The sequence below is a fragment of the Pogoniulus pusillus genome, chromosome 20, assembly GCF_015220805.1.
Source record: "Pogoniulus pusillus isolate bPogPus1 chromosome 20, bPogPus1.pri, whole genome shotgun sequence".
Lineage (NCBI taxonomy): Eukaryota > Metazoa > Chordata > Aves > Piciformes > Lybiidae > Pogoniulus > Pogoniulus pusillus.
Window position 1 is genome coordinate 16,509,370 of NC_087283.1, and position 12,655 is coordinate 16,522,024.

At 36.5% G+C, this 12,655-nt stretch overlaps 1 long non-coding RNA gene across 3 annotated transcripts in view; it reads right to left on the minus strand.

Moving 5' to 3' along the window:
- The window catches only part of LOC135184226 (uncharacterized), a 272,033-nt gene that overhangs the window by 47,517 nt on the left and 211,861 nt on the right, over window positions 1–12,655 (minus strand). The window lies entirely within an intron of this gene.

Consider the following 12,655-nt stretch of genomic DNA (forward strand, 5'->3'; position numbering starts at 1 on the left):
CATGAAATCATCACAAGTAATATCTATTTCTTTATGACTGTGATGATTTCATGGATCAGAGTCTCCATTGAACAAGTACATTGAATTGGTAGCTCAGATGAAAACTTTCTGAGGTTTCCCAAGTGAAATATATTCTGCATTCACAGCTCAGGGTGAAGTTGAATCTGGGTCCAGCACAGCATATTAATGTGCTCTGTCTTCCCAGGAATTTGAGGTCAACAGCTACATACCAAGGTAAGTCATAATCTGGCTATAGCTTTATGTGATATGCTTTACACTTTGCAAATTATTTTTTCAGTGTTTGTTCTATGCATATATTTTGCTGAAATATTCATAACTAAACTTGAATAAGATGAATATGAGTTCCTGTGCAAATAAGGGTGATCGATCTGCATCCTACAGGTTGTGTAATGGCTCATACTACAAAACTCAGATTAATGAATCTATTTCTTATACTTTCCCACTTTTCAATTATTATTTTTTCTCTTCTTTAATAACTAAATCTCATCTATTATTGAGCTCAGCTTGTCCAGCCCAAGTCTTAGCTGGCAGCAAGGAATGTTAACCAGAGGCTCAGAAGTGGATTGGCACTTCCTCACAGACTTTAAAGCAGGAAACCAGTCACATAGCAGGAGGTTTGAGAGTATTAGCAGTTGGTTTAGGGAAAAATCAAACCTGTTGCACACAGTAACTCTGCATGGTGCAAGCTGGATCAAAATAAAGCACTGTACTAAAGGTGCAAACTGGATGAACTGTACTGCCACAGTGACTTGCTCATGGCTGTCTTGAGTTTCACACAACTATGTACTTTAAACCACCTGTATCTAAATCGTCTACCAGCTTTCTTGTCATCTCCTTTCTCTATTCTCTTCTTAAACACCAATGGTCTAATCTGAGATGCAAGCAGATTTTCCTGTTCTGTTTTACCAAAAACTTGCTTAATCTTCTCTGATGTACCCGAAGCATGGAACCTCTTTCAGCTTATTGTTCCTCTTGGTTACTCAGGAACATACTTTACAAAACACTTCCATTTTTTTTTCCCCTTCAGATAACTGAATTGGATTTCTTTGTGTCTTGCTTTAGACATTTTTATTACAAGATTACTTTCTTCAGAGATCAGAACTGTACAGATCACGTCATCAAATATAAGCGTATGTTGCATTGTCAAAAATTACTCAGTGGGGGGTAGCCTTAATAAAGCAGGGCAGCTTTCACTAGCCCTTTACACAAAAGGCTTTGGGGGTCACCTGCATTCTGAGAACTGCTGTTAAAGGTTTATACTTATGAAAAATGCCTCTGGCCATTTTTTTTCATCATGTAAAACTTAACTTGGAGGTTGTTGTCTGTGCCACAGCCCACTGCATCTTGCTCCTACCTTTTCCTGTTTAGTAGGGTGTCACTGATACTTGCCATATGCTCTGGTCTTGTATGGGTAGTCAATATGTAAGCCATGTCTTTAACAAGCATTTGACAGAGCAGTAGAGCAGACTTTTGAAAGAGTATTTGGTAGCTAGGTGCTCAGCCCTTAGTGACTGCTAGCAATTTCCCTTCTAAAAACATGTTTAAAAAAAAGACATTGAAAAATGCTGTCCCGCTCAAGTGACCTTGCTATAAAGACATGTGGAGACAAGACAAAGCATAGTCAGTTTTTAATCCTGCCTTTCATAAATAAATCTAAAGGGAAATTATTGCAGTAAAATTTAGAAAATGATTCTTCTTTAAACACAAGCCTAATTACAAATGAACATCAGCTATAGGCTATCAACTAATGCTGTTTATTACATTGATTATAACAGCGAATCCCTAGGGTTAGTTGATGAAATAAAGATTTAATTTGAGGGTAAAGCACAACAACAAAAATGTAGCTAATTGTAAACAATAGTATTCTGAGTCCAGCTGAGTCCATCAATATAAAAACAGAAGTTAACCTCATCCTTCCACTACTGTAAACATATTAAATGCTATTTATTGTGATTACATGTGTGTGGCCTGTTACAGCCTAAATAGGAACATTTTTGTGACTGAAAGACATAAACATCTGATAAGTAACATCATTATTCCCATTCAAAAGATATAAAACCTAGATATTAATTTTAATAGTAAGGTTAGCAAATTCAGAAATCACACACACTAAAATCATTACAATAACATCCATTGCTAGTAAAATACTCTAGTTCCAAGAAGAATAAATGTACAGGTGGGATTCAGCAGGAGTTTATATGCTAGCCTGACACATGTCATAAACAGAGATTTTATACAAAAAAGAATGCAGATTTCCAGCAAAACAGAATGAGTCAGAGTAACGGAAATAAAGTTAAAAGGTACTAAAAACAAGGTTCCTTGTGGAAAACAGTGCTTGTAAGGAAGAGAGCCTTCTGCAAGGGTTACAGACAATGGTCAGTCACCTCACATAGGGTGACCAAGTCACACAGTAACTGCAGTGGGGGTACAGGCACAAGAGCTCCCTATGGGTCTAGTCCGAGTTCATTAGAACACCAAGCAAACACAGCATGTCATCAGCACAGCAAGGCTGTCCTTGAAGGTGAAGCAGTATAGGTGTGTGACGTATAGCCAAACTCACAATGTTTCCTAGATCCCATTGTGCCATGCCTAGAGCTCCTGCCCTGAGATCGTTCCCTTCATGGCTTAGCATCACACTCCGGCTGTTAAAATTTTCTGACACTTAGAGCAGATCCCAGAAAGACTAGTTTCATTGGTACTATGGTGGTACACAATCTGAACATGCTGCTGTTTGGCTATGGCAGACACCCCTTACCAAGTCTAACAGAAATGTGACTTTAGGGTTTCTGCATTCTGTGTTTGTACAGCACATTACACTTCACCAACTTAACACCTGAGAGGATGTAGTGTTACAGGTAGGATAATGCCAGGCACTTCTGAAGATGTAATCTTGGTAGTTTCATGACATTGCAAAGGACTGTGGTTAGATAAGTAGTAGAAAAAGGCAAAACTCTGCTAAGTGCCAGGGATAGCCCTTTCCTTTACCCCCTTCCCTTCAAAGGTTTTAGCAGAGACAACCTCTGACGTGAAACGATTAGCACTTTCGAAGTCTGCTTTACAAAAGGAAATCCTGAAGGGGTATTATCCGATTTGCAATCTGAAACCATAGCAGATTTACATTGCAGGAATAGAGTCGGCCTTCTTGGTTACAGCCTCCCTGCTTGGTTCTATATTTTCACAAAGGCACTCTTTTCATGTTTGGAAATCCATATGGACAAAAACTTGGATTTCTTAGTTTACTCCACACAGCACTCTTTTTTCCCATGCTGTTCCTCATTTCCAAGCGATCCCTACCACTATTATTTTAAACTTTTCTCAGTATTGTTCTTGCAGTAATATTTTCATATTGCATGCATTTAATATTAGCCATCCTTAAGGGACTTTTTCTTCTCCTGCACTATTTTGCTTGACATTGTTATTGTTACTGTAAACATTGCTTGGAATAATCAAATCGTGGCCTGCAAACACTGGAAGAAGAAAGGTCAGATACTGTATATGACATATGATTTGCACATCCTTGAAAGGGAAATGACTCATCTACATAATACAAACAATGATAACTCAGTTGCATATGAGTGAGATGCTGAAGATAAGATATGTTTATAAATGAATAAACTTCCCAATTATAGCAATATATTACGGTAAAATAATTTTTTTACAAGAGGATTTTTATTCTGTGTAGCGATCTTTCACTTAAAAATAATGCTGGAGTACTGGAGCACTGATTCACAGCACAACTCATTTATTGTCTCTCTATTTTTTTAATTAGAAAACATTGGTAGCTTGTTGCTAACAGCTAAACTGCTCAGAAGCACAAAGTATGCTTTGCAGAATGGATAAGAGCACTCTAGTTGCAAGTACTACTGTACAGATATCACAAGTGCTTGGCATTCCTACTTTGGCACAGAGACTATGAAAATATGATGCCACATTTAAGAGTTTCTAATAAAAGAAAATGGATAGAAAATGAGACTTATGAAAACAAGATCAACAATACATATATTTGTCATTTTCAACTCTTCTTGTGACAGAAGAGCATGATCCCCCAAGTGAAAACTTCTATCTAAACAGATAAGGAATTATCTGCAAAAGTTAATATTCTCAACTCTTTAAAATAGAACTCGCCTGGAAGAAAATTTAGTGGTGAAGAAGGACATATGTGAGGCTGAGATGACAGAGTCAGTTCTACAGATCTCATAGGGCTGTCAATACCCTGGGAACCCTGCGGTTGTCTGCTTGTTCTCTAGGTGCTGCTGAGGAAAGCCTCTCACAGACAGCAGCTATGGTTGTACCATGGGTTTTCTCAGAGAGACCATACCTTGTCAGCAAATATCCCCAAGTCAACGACTGCAGAGAGCCAATAGAGAAAAATATTAAGAACATCACAGCTTCATTTCCTTTTTTGCAATGCATTTGGTGATCACTTTGGCTCATTTCAATGCTGCACAGCAGTTGAGAGTATTTGGTCTTTGATCTTTGGCTAGGATACCTCATAGCCTTCCCCAGATGAAAAGTTCATCTCAGCTAGGTGATTAGGGGTGCAGTTTGAAAGCACAGCAGGATAAAAGAGCTCAGATTAAAATCAGAAATATTCCAAACACTACATCTCTGAGAAGGCTGCAGTTGAAATTAAATATTGGAGTCAGCACAATGCAAGAAATTCACAACCAACTGCTGTATATCTTGCATAATAAAAGTTTAACCACACATGTTCTTAATATACAGGGTAGAGACCCAAATATGACCTGGATAAATCCCCTGTAATACGAACCAAAACCTTTGTTGCGTACCTTCTGCTTCATAATCTACAAAGCCAAATGTTTGGATTGCAGTGTGCCGAGTCTCGACTACAAACATCTCAATTTACCTTGATAGTTATTTACAAACAGCTGATAATTATTTCTTCTATCACTGAGGCTGTAATGTATTTTATCAGTTGCTGAATTATTTTTTGCCTTTTGTATGGTACTTTCAACTGTCATAAACCAGTACAACAATCTACCAACATGAAATAATTAATAATTATCATGTGAGTGACTGATTTACTTTGGAGAACATGAAAGGCCACAAAACCTGGAGTTTCCTGGTCTACATAGTGTGCATAAAGGAAATGAGCATAAGCAATCACTGTCAGCTGTTCTTGTAAGAAAGAATTGAATCATTTATCTGTCTGCATGTATACATTATCATCATCTCCCACTCTGAGGTAAGCTCTAATAGCACTTCATGGTGCAAGGCTAGGTTGTTACAGATATTAGAAAAAAACCACCTACTGCTTTTATACTGAACATATATTCAGCAAAAAAAAGAAACATAAAAAAAGCTTCCTGATTTGGCTCCAGAACCTTCAAGGTTTTGTCTGCACCAATTAAACCACTGATGAACCCCAGTACCGTAGTAATTATGTTTATTTAAATGCTTATTCATCTTTTCTTGTTTTCTATTTATGATCACTTTGTCCAAAATTAACCACTCACAAGTTCTTTCAACTCCTTTAACATTTCAGCTGTTTAATTTTTCATCAGAATGCTGACTGTATATCATAAACTTAATCATAAACTTCATTTCTAGTCATTAGACCACTAAAGTCAATCATACAGCAGTGTCTTGCTCTAAGTTACAGAAAAATGTCTTTTGATCTTAGTGGAGACAGATCATATACTCAGCGCAGTCACAATTTAGTGTGTGCCACCACCTCAGCAGAAATCTAAAATGAAGGTGAAATCTGAGAGGTTTTTTTGAACAACCATACAATTCAAAGTTAAAATTCTGATTTACTTTCTGTAGAGAGTATAATGCAGTGTAGGAAAAACATTTACAGAGAGTGGATAATCTAACACGTAAGGCTGTATGAATCACCAATTGTTTTGATTAGGAGGCTAAGCCATTCCCTGAAAAAAAAAAGAAAATACTTTTTTTCCCCCTTTCCTTCTTTTTTTTTTTTTGCTTATTTCCTGATGAAATAAACAAGATTTAAATATGCTTATCTGTAAATAAGGAATAACTATCTAGTAAATACCATGTAATGAAGTATAAGTCTGATATAATTATGTACTAAATGCATGTTTTTCCATATAATAAAACTTTGTAAAAAAACCAATTTTGTTCAGGATATTTATGTCTTAAGAAGTTTGGGGCTTTTTAAAATTGCAGCATCTCTGAAGAGGGCTGAGTACTCTGGGAACCTCGGAAATGTTTGTGGGCTGGATGACAAAGGAAGTCCTTTCTAAAACTATGTTCAATTCAATTGACAGCAGGACTCACCCCAAGCAGACTAAGTGCTGAGATCAATGGATAGAAAGTGAGTCCATTTGAGACCACAAATGGGAGTGTCTAGAGGTAAAGTTGTTCAGAACAGCATATTCAAATAGGATCAATAGGAATTTCTCTTTCAGGGTTCAGTTAGACTGGATCATGAACAAACCTTTCCATTATTTCCCAAAGTGATCATGCCATATCTAGACTGTTTGTTATACAGGTAGTCTGAAGGTGTAAAAGGAAATGAAAGAACCTACACTGATTGCAGAAAGCAGATGGAAGATACTTGACACCTTTCTTCCTGGCTGACAGTCTGGTACCCAGCATGACCCACTTCTGCTCTTCCCCGTTCGCACAAGTTGTGCTCCCACTGCCACCAAGGCACTCTGCTCTGTGGCAGGAGGGACAGGGTGGAGCCAATCGGTGAGGGTCCTCATCTTTCTCTACAGACCCAACAGACAAACTCCTTGAAGATTCCTGAACCACTTTTGCCTCACCCCACCATTCTTTGTGTAACATGTTTACCTTCAAAATCTTTCTGCAACATATAAAATGTAATTCGTGGGTGTTTAATCAAGACAAGTAACTTTAAACTCTTCCAAGCACTGGGAAAGTAAAGCAGCAGATACACAAGCAGGCTTTCTCCCAGACTGCTTTCTGGTACTTATTCCAATAGAATGCTAATAATTATGTTAAAAAGCTAATTTAAGAAATCCAATTTTTGGAAAATGGGTTTTCAAAGGGCACATTTAACAACTGGAGAAAGTTCGATCTGATTTCCCCATTAGAAGAGGAAGGAAAATCCAATTTTAATCTATTTTTGTTCTCTTAAAAAGATGATATATAGAAGTTACTTTGAAAATCATCCTTTCAAAGCAGAACCTAGTACAAGCATGTGCTAACTCGCAAAGTGCAATTAAACTGTTCCGATAATTCTGCCTGAAAAAATTAGCAGCAATATTGAGAAGGCAAGTTGTTTTCAAAATGTCCATGGCAGAAATGCTTCTGTGTTAAGCTGGTATTGATTCTGAAACAATCTTACACATGATAAATGAGAGCACATTTAGGAGAGGATTCAGTCATAAGAGCTCACAAATCAATCAGCTTGTCAACAAGCAGACCAAATTCAATTTTTATTCTTAGTAAACTCTTATTTGGTGGTAGGCCATTGTTTACTTTGAAATTGCTCTACAAGGGAATGGAGGAGGAGGGGAAAACATGGGAAACACAATCTTTCATCAACATATTACAAGTCAGAATTTCGTTTAGGGCTGGGCCACAGAAAATCTGATTGTCTCCTAGATAATACAAACCTTTTATCTCCTTCTGGATGATTATAAACTATGGGTCATATAATGCCCTTTATCCACAGCAGCATTTCAGAGAGAGACATGACATCACTAAGTGGTAATACAGCACCGGTGATTGGCACGTCAGATTCTAAAGCAATAACATGATGTACACAAGGGCTGCTGAGTTACTTTACCAAGCCATGCTGTATTTCTGACAGTGTTCATAGTGTCCTGATGGCTCAAAATTAAAATTGTAGTGAAATGACATGGTGAAAAAAGACAAAACCCAGACCACTAAAAACATCCACAAATCTGTTCTCCCAGAATTCTCAGTCTGCTGGCCCCCAATTAAAATGAGTAGCTGTGGGGCTTTGGAGCCAAAGGCTTTATAAACATTAACAAAACATTTCACTGGTATCTTCTTCTCTAAGCATAAACTTGTTCTCTGTAACCATCCTGTTCTTTACCTCTATTGCCTTTAGGTATACACAGCAATGTAACAGCCTAAACAGCACCACACTTGGAATTTTCTTCCCCTAGCTGGTTGATAAAACTGGAAATCCACAAGGCTGTGTCCTAGGCCCATGTATTTCTGGAAAGTACACATCTATTTGAATTTTAATTTAGCCAGCATTAGTTATGTTCCTTCAAATAATATTTCTGAATATAATAGTGGAATGGACTTTTGGCAGATTTATCACACACTGCCAGACATAAATCATATAGAACTGACATTTAGACCACAGATTTACCCAATAAGGGATCTGTTCCACAGTAAATTCAGTGGGTTTGTCGTAGACACCAACCAGGAATACAAATCTAGTGTAATGGGTTTGAGATTTTTACTTAATGAGGAGCCAGAGTTGGGAAAATTCCTCTGAATCATTTTGATTCCTTAATCTTTTTTGTTCCCTCCATTGTACTATAACAAAAAAAAAAAAAAAAACCAAACCCAAAACACTAAAATAAAAAGCCACATATGAACATATCTAAACTCTGCCATCAGAGTTTGTAACAGGATGTGAATGTCACAGCTGAGATTTCCAAGTTGCAAACAAGCTGATACAGAATTCCAACTCCAAACAGTCAAAACCCAAGTTTCTGACATTCTATTCACAGCTGGAAATCTAAGGGCAATAATATATATGCTTAGACACATGTCATGTATGAAAGAAATCAAGACTGTGGAGACTATAAAGGACAGCTTGAGCAGCCTGAAATGACTCTAAAGAAAAGAAATTCACAAGGAAAAACAATTTTGTAGGTTATGTATGTTTAGAATGAAGGTCACATACTTCAGTCATTACTGTGATGTCTAATATCTGAAGATGTGCAAACATTAAATCCTCTTCTTGTCAGCCTGGGAAAACCAGGTCTCACAGACACTTCCAAGATAACAACTATAAGATCATTAGACATATTTTAACAAACTGGACTCCTCCTCCTTTTTCCTGTCTCAATCAAACATACAGGAAACCTCTAACAAACAAAAGCATTTGGAGGAAATATTGTGTTCTGCTTCTTGTGGTATAAAAGAAGACGACGGGAGTATCTCATTTCACTGTTGTGTTTTAATGAGAAAAACTACCCCTTTGCTTTTTATCCTTCAAACTCAGAGCACATGAGAGGCATAGTGGAACCCAATAATACTTCCTAGAATGACCAGTAAAAACCTGTTGGTTCCATTCATTTTAAAATAATAAAAATTACCAGACTCCCACATCGACCTGAGCAATCTGCTAAATGTAGGCACTGGTAAATGACACAACTTGAGGAGTAATTAATTCCTACATGGCTTGGAAGTACGTGTTCAACTAATATCAGACATGAAGGTATTAGTTGAATTTTATTGGACTTTAAACACAGGTCATTTGTGTTCATTTCCTTCTTTATCACAGATATACAGCTTTCCCATTTCTACTATATAAAATTAGAGTATCATATTCTCTGTTGAAAGCAATATTAAATTACTTTTAGGAAACAAAGAATATTATATACGTCTTTCTTTTTTCTGATCTGTTTTTAACCAGAATAAAGCTGCACATCTGGTATATTTTAGTTTTGGGATATGGAATATCTCTGTCTTTCCCAAACATTGTCTACTGTAAACCAAACTGAACAACTTTCGGAAGTGTTCCTTTTTCACTGAAATTTGAACCCTATGGAGAATGCTTGGCATATGGATTAAAAATGGATGTAAAAAAAAAACAGCCATGATAGGAACAAAGGGATTGTTTTTAGACCACAGGAATGGATATGAACTTGAAGGTGCAATCCATCCTAGCTTCAGTTATTAGGATATATAATTTAGAAGTCAGGACTGGATCTAAGTCAAAAGTGATAAATGAAGACAGGGTACTTATAAATGATGGCATTCAGGAGGGAGAAATACAAGGAGGGTTTATAGATTCTAAGTGCATTTTTATACAGGAATCATATTTACCGCATTAGGATACCTACTACAAATGAAACAGAAGTGGCACTATTTAATTCCAAAATTAATCAGGATTACGGAAGAGGCAGGCAGAAAGGTGGTCCTTGTCATTATGTTCCTGAATAAACAATAAGATCCTAAGTACCTGTGTAAGTAACATAAGGCTTAATGTTACATTCATTCCTCGCTTTGTGCGAACTGGAGAACTACAATTACGAGACAATTGTCAGGGTTTTGTTACACAGTAACAGAGCACTTCCTGCATAAAATTCATCAGCAAGAATACAATCTCTTCCCATAGGGCTAAATTCAAACCAACAGTGTTCAATTTTATCTAAGTTTTGTGCTTGAAGAAGGAAAAGAGTCTAGCCAGCTGTTCAGCTGCAGTTTTTTGTTACTCTCATTGACTGAAGGAGAGTCTGATCGTACAATATAAAGATCAAAACTTCAGATCTCATTTTTTGTAGTGTTTGAAATAGCAAAACTAAAACCATTTCCAACCCACCCTGTGGAATGAGAAAACCAAGATAAAGCAGCACAAGCTTGGATAAAGCTATGGTATTGAGAATCCCAAGCTCTGTGCAAAAACAGTGAACTTCAAAATTCCTAGGCTAAACTGAAGTGTTAATCCACTCCCTCTGAAGCAGTACTGAGATGAATAGCAAAAAGAATTTTTGTTTCCTTCATGGATCCTTTTAAACTCTAGCAGAAGCAGTAGAGGTCAAGCATGGCCCCATTTTATGGATTGCTGTTCAATGATAGGCTCAACAAAGTGGAAAAATATGCACTGATTAGAGAGCTGGAGAGAACAGGCCTTTAACTTCTATTCGACATCATCTTCCCTTCCTCCCCATTCATTTTATGATGCATGCCTTCAATTGCAAAGTACTATAAAAAGCTTCCTGAAATTCTTGGCACTGCCAGAGATCTGATTCCACAGTGGCTTCTAGTGATTAACAGAATGCTGGAAAGTGCAAGACAAACAAAGATCAGGTGAATGGGGAAAAGAAACTAGAGTATCATAAAAAGTGCACATAAAGTGCATTTCATTTGCCAGCAGAGGCAATATTTATGAAAGCAGCATAGTTTTAAAAAGTCAATCCTTCCCAATCCCAGCTGAAATCATATGAATTTGTAAAGATTGTATGTTCTGTGTTTATTGAAAAAAAAATAGAACTGAACTAATACATAGAGATAGCCACAAATATTTGGAAATTCACTTGTTTAACTGAAGTCTCAGCCTGCGTCTGAACTCTTTCATTGACCAGTAGCAAACTTGATCATCTACAAATAAATTATTAAAATGCTGGCTATAAGGTTGTACATTATAAAGCCTGACTATATTATAATTTTTGTTCCTCCAAGCAGCTCCTTAAAATGCATATTTAACTAATTTATCCTACACTTTGTGCCCCTGTGGCCCTGGAAGGTGAAGCAACATCGCTCATAAGAAATATTAACATTGGCTGTTTATCAAGGCATCTCTGAAGCAGAAAAGCAATAAAAGTGCTAGTGAGGGCACTCATTTACTATTGAAATATCACAAAAATTATTCAGTGTCAGAATTCTAATTTTGTATGATATTTCTCTATATTTTAGCAGTTAATTTTTTCAGTATCAATGAATTAGTATGCTTTGAATACCCCTGTAGCTACAGTGGAAAAATGGACCAACACACTTATTTAGTGCTGCTACCCAAATCCATTAGACAAATTTTCTTTACAGCAAAGCATTGATGAATGAAATGTCCCATGTTAATGTAAGAATAATCAATTTAGAATGCTTATGACAATTAACAAAGCTGGAGATAAGCTTTGAAAGCACCATGCTTTGTCAGCCCTGATTTGGATTAAACTTGCACTAATAGGATCATTTTTCTTCCAAAAGGTACTCTTTTTAGGCGGACCTATCAATTAATATGAATTATGTATGTATAAAGGACTAATGTCATTAATTAGACAAATTAATTTTTATAATACAGTGAATAGACTAACACCAGATTATATGAGATATCATTCTCCCAATTCATACATATCTGGAATAAATGAATAGTTTACATTTGCAGTGTTATTACAGAATCAATCATCATTAATCAGTGACACAATATATTGGACAGTTTCACATAATCTGTTTTAACTTCCCAGAGTGACACATCCATTTCACACCTTTGAAGACTAAGTTTTACTCGGATTTGCATGCCTTCAATGGACATAAGCCTGTATGCATCCCAGGGAAATACAAGTAGTGTGTTATGTGCTGTGTATTCCAGTGCATTTGTGATGATAAAAAGAGGGAAATCAAATAAATATAATCTAGCTCTTCTGGCATCAATTTTAGCTGCAGAATTGAAAACATTCAAAAATTTAGATGGGCTTGTGTTAATGCTGCCCCACGCTTTGATCCTGAAACACTGTTTTATTTCAGCTCCTAGGAAATTACCACTCATTGCTTCCTTTTGCCTTTAGGCCTAATGCAGATATATTTCAAAGTGTGCTGAAAAAAAATCCATATTTAAAAATATGTTTGAATTTTAAAAGTTTGGGTATTAAAAAGGTAGATGTAGTTCTGCAAATATTGTTTAAAATCACTGCCTACTGGGATCTCCTCCACAGAAGAGATAATACAATGATTTCTATTCAAATATGTAAGG